Here is a 5,165-nt window from a genome sequence, read left to right as displayed (position 1 = left end):
GCCCTAGGGGCAGTCACCCCCAAACTGGAGCAGTGGCTACAACAGATCCCAGGAACAACATCAGACATCTCAGTCCAGAAATGTGCAGTTCTAGGCACAGCCAAGATACTGCGCAGAACCCTCAAGCTCCCAGGCCTCTGGTAGAGGACCAGAGCTCAGAGGATGAAACAAAGACCACCCGCGGAGGGTGAGAAGGGAATTTTTTATATATATATATATATTTTACTTTTTACTTTATATTTTTTTTGGCAAATTGTACACACCAAACACAGAAAACAGAACAAGAAAATCAATAAACAAATCACAAATTAACCAAAAAAGGAATAGGCTGAGGCCAAGCCTATTCTTGCCTACCCTATTTATTACCTAACAACCTACCAAGATATCTTCACAATACACATATAAATCTACAAAACAGCAAAAGATGTTATCATTTTACATTTTAGGGCTCTTACCAATAAAGGACATAACTTAAAACCATCACTCAATTCATTCCACAGTTTCACACCAATAACTGAAACCCATCTAGATTTTACCTGGCTCTTATCTTTTGCACATTCAAATATAAACAAACCTCACAAATTAGATTTATTCTCTCTCAACCTAAATAGTTTCCGTATACCAGAAGGAAAACTTTTGTTCAATGCTTTATACATTATTTCCAGTATTTTTATATAAACAATATCTTAAAGTTTTAGTACATTACTTTGAATGAAGAGTTTATCAGTTGGTTCATGGTAACCCAGCTTATTAACAAGCCATATAGCTTTTTTTTCCAACTTAACTAATTTATTTATGTTTGTTTTACTTGCGTTTCCTCAGATCTCTATCATCTACAAGAAAGGTAAATTTGTGCTTTTTTCTGGCAAAAACAAATCTAAAAACTACCATTGATTTACAGTATATGAACAGCTGGTTGGACACATTATGTACAGAAGTCAGACAAAGAATAAAACAAAACAGTTATGTATTATTCCACTGGAAATAGTAGTGTCTCTCTAAGTCTTTGCTGAGTTGAGTGTAAGAAAGACTACTCCAAAACTTAGCAATATTAAAAAAGTGTCCTACTTTTCTATTGGATAGTGTAAGTCAGCCACCACAATAAGACAAAATGATCAACCAGCTGCCCTCAGACAAGTTACATCCATTATCCTTTTATTTCCTAATCAGAGAAATATTGGTGTCAGTTGCACAACCCCTATATGAGATGTAAAGTTTGGTAAATGCTTACTTCTGTTAAAAACTGAACTGTGCCCACTTCTACAGCACAGAATGCATCCCTTACATTGAAAACTAGCCAGTGTACCTTGAAGTTGCTGCTTGTAGCCACAGCTGATAAGTCCCTTTACCACTGCAGAATTGATTGTCGTAGGACAGAATGCTGGAGAAATTTTTTCTCGCTCTACCCACATCAAGGTGTATGTGACTGTTTGCAGGTTTTCTGACCCATTTAAATTTCGTGGGCTACATCCTCCATGAACACTCATGGGGGTCTCAGGCAAATTTGCTCTGCCTTTGTGTAATGGCTTACTTAGCTTGTTACACTGAAATATTGCACATAAGAGGTCATGAATGCTTAGTCTGGATAAAGTTATGACTAATAAGTACTCATTTTCACCTATGTTAAAAAAAAATATACAGGTTATTGTAATTTTAATGTCATCAGCAGTGCCAATGCTGAAAACAGGGACCAAAAAGAGGTTTAGTTGGACCTCTGCTGCAGTGAGGGTTCACTGGGGGAAAAATATGCTTGAAATTAATTTATTATGGTAATTAATCTGATGTATTCCTCCAGCTAAGGCCCAAATGAGGGGGTGTGACATCAAGAAGTGACTTAGCCTGTGTGCAGGTTGAATTAGAAAGAGAAAATTGTGGTTGCATAACAAGAAATATACAGGTGTCTGCTGGTAGACTGACAGCTAATATTAATATTACTGTTTCAAACTGTCACACACAACCCAAACCCCTCATGAATAAACATGTTTGACTTGAGTGACAACTTAGAAGGTGCAGAAATAGACAGATAAAGCTGACAGTTTATAAGAAAACCTTTTGAAAAAGTTGCCTCTTTAATCCAGTGATCACATCCACTACCGTGCTAACATCCAGTGAACACCAATGACATGGCCGTCATTCAGCTGATATAAAAATGTATATATATATTCTGCTCATTGCAATGTGTGACCCAGTAAATCTATTACTGTGAAACAATGCCATCACTGGAGTTTCCCATGATGCATCATGTTGGCAAATAGCAGATTTGACTGTCATTGACATTGCTGTAATGTCACACCAAAGATTTTCACAACACATTATATAAAGTGTGATTAATGCAATGTCGCAAACAAAGACTTTATTGTTGTGTTTTAGTTCAGACAAACATTATTTTTTGCATCACTGAGGTCACCATGTCTCATCAGTCAGAGCACTTCAATACTTTTCACTTGTAAGCCACTTTGGATAAATATTTCTGTCAAATCAAGGTGACAAAAGACAGACAAGTTGTGTTTCATTTCACTGCAGCTGTGCTCAAGCAGCAATAACAAACTGCTCCCATCCCAATACAATATGGTCTGCAGTTAAAAATTGAGCCATACCATATGTACCATATAATGGAGAAATGGTCAAAGTTTTTCCAACTAAACTTTTTTGGAAATGTTATTTAAATGCTAAAGCACAATTAGTAAAATTGCAGTGAACCAAAGTGGAAAGTGAATTGAGTAGAGCAGCTATTATTATTAGTTGTGATTCAGGTGATGCAGTTTAATTTGTAAATGCCAACTGTCATAAACAAATATTCATTTACTGCTGGCACTAAAAAAATCAAACTGCAACATTTTAATAGCACACACACACACACAAATATGTCACTGATAATTAGACATTAAGTCCCCATCTTTTTTTCTTCAATAAAATTATTTCTTTTTAATTTGTCTAACTTTCCTTCCAGAACAACACTACATTTCAATTTTCACCATTGGATTGTATTTAAAGTTTATATTTATCTGGCTTTCCATTTGTTTTTATATTAGCTCAAAGGACATATTAAGTAGTATTTTAGAATTCAGACATCTTATGTCAATGCCAACCATGAATGTAAAAAGAAAAAAAAAGTTTCTACTTGTTTTTTTTTTTGCAAGCTTGTGCAAATACCACAGACTCAAAATTTTAGAAAGTTGTTTTAAATATTTTCATAATATGTGTTACAGATCTCTTTTGTAAATGAGACTACCTTACTCAATGGGATTACCTCTCTAAATAATAGTAAATAAACTTATAAACTTAGCAAAGCAACTCTACAGCAAAACAACCAATGGCTAATTGTGACATGAAGTGACATGAGGTACAGTAGCACATGCAGGCAAAGCCCTGTGGGTCAGGAAGTCATGGTCTGTTATTGCCAGCACGGTCTAAAAGGAGACTAAGTAGGTTTATATAAAAATACATTTTTTCTGCTGGTTATGTGCAATCCATAATATTAGGTATATTAGTAATAAGCTGATATTGCTGATGAAACCCAACGGGGTACAACATAAATATCATCTAGGTCAATATCAGTAATGGCTGGTGCAATTATTGATGACCATTCAGCTTTTATTTAAAAATCATAGTCTCATGTAAGATCATCATAAGTTTGACACACCTCTTATGCTGATTAAAGACAAAGTGCTTCTCTTTGATGAAAATATTTCATCACAACAGATGAGGTTTTGGTTTACTATCTTTCTGTCAATAATAGCATATATCAAAACATTGCTCAGCAAATAGTCACTTTGGTTAAACTTCTAAATATGACCCCACATGAAACTCATGTGATCTGCAGAGGAGGATCATTTTACTAAAGATACACTTCCTCTGCTGGCCTCACTGAATGACACTAATGACTCTGGGAGTTTTAGTTTCTTCTTTGCTCTGCTGTTGGTCTCTGTCCTGAAAACAGAGCTCTAACGTCTATTTCTGGTGACTCCATCCCAGTGGTTTCAATCACAGCAGACCTAGAGCTGATTACTACTGAGGGCATTTGATTTATGGCTGTTTTGTTCTTATTAAAGTTGAACTCCCTACTGCAAAACAGCAAGTTTTAGCTGACATGAAAAAAAGAGCTTCTCTTAAGACTTTAGTTGGATGACAACTGAAAGCCAAATATAAGCTTCTTTCTTTTTCTGTAGTCAAAGTGTGTTGAATTCTAATAGTGGCCCTCTGCCACCAAAGAAAACCCATTTGTCTGTGGGATTGCAAGGTCTTTGCAGCTGTCTTGAACATCTGCAGTGTTGCATTCAGGTAGGTTAACCCTGTCAGTTGTGATTACCTTGCTTCTCTTGGACACCATTTGGCTGCACTTGTTCAGTCTGAAAGACATCCCAATATTCTGATATGGTAGATCAGTGAGTCAATGTCCCGCTCACTTTTACCATAGAGCTTGATGTCATCCATGTAGAGGAAGTGGCTGATGACTGTTCCACTTTGGAACCGGTATCCATTTTCTTTGCAACCATCTGACTGATAGGGCTAATGGCCCATGCAGAACAGGAGTGGGGACAAAGCATTGCCTTCTTATATATATATATATATATATATATATATATATGTATACACAGGTCCTGAAGAGCTAACTGAATGGTAAGAACAAAGTCCAAGACATCAACATTAGAAAGGATACAGGATACATCAGGAAGAAAGCCTCAACAAGCGCAAGAGTATTAGAGGCTGGGGTCTAGCATACCAGACAAGACCCAGGCTGTGCAAAGATACCCCTGAGGTACAGGAACATCTGTACCAACTATGGAATGGAAGTGCAATAGTCAAAGTAGGAAACTCCACCAATGGTGGTAGAGAATGGTAGGGCTAAGATGCTGTGGGACTTCCAGATCCAGACTGCCAAACATGTGATGGCTAACCAACCGGACATTGTGGTTGTTGACAAGATGCATAAGGAAGCAGTGGTGACAGATGTAGAAATCCCAAGTGACTGTAACATCAGGAAGAAGAAGCACAAGAAGCTCAAGAAATACCAAGGGCTGAAAGAGGAAATGGATAAGTTGTGGAAAGTCAAGGCCTCAGTGGAGCACATCGGAGCACTCAGTGCTATGACCTCCAAACTGGCCACAGGTCACACAAGCACATACCCACCCACACACCCACGTATATATATATATATATATATA

Source organism: Kryptolebias marmoratus, linkage group LG2 (assembly GCF_001649575.2).
Source record: "Kryptolebias marmoratus isolate JLee-2015 linkage group LG2, ASM164957v2, whole genome shotgun sequence".
NCBI lineage: Eukaryota > Metazoa > Chordata > Actinopteri > Cyprinodontiformes > Rivulidae > Kryptolebias > Kryptolebias marmoratus.
The sequence above is the reverse complement of the archived record's forward strand: the minus strand, read 5'-3'. Positions refer to the sequence as shown.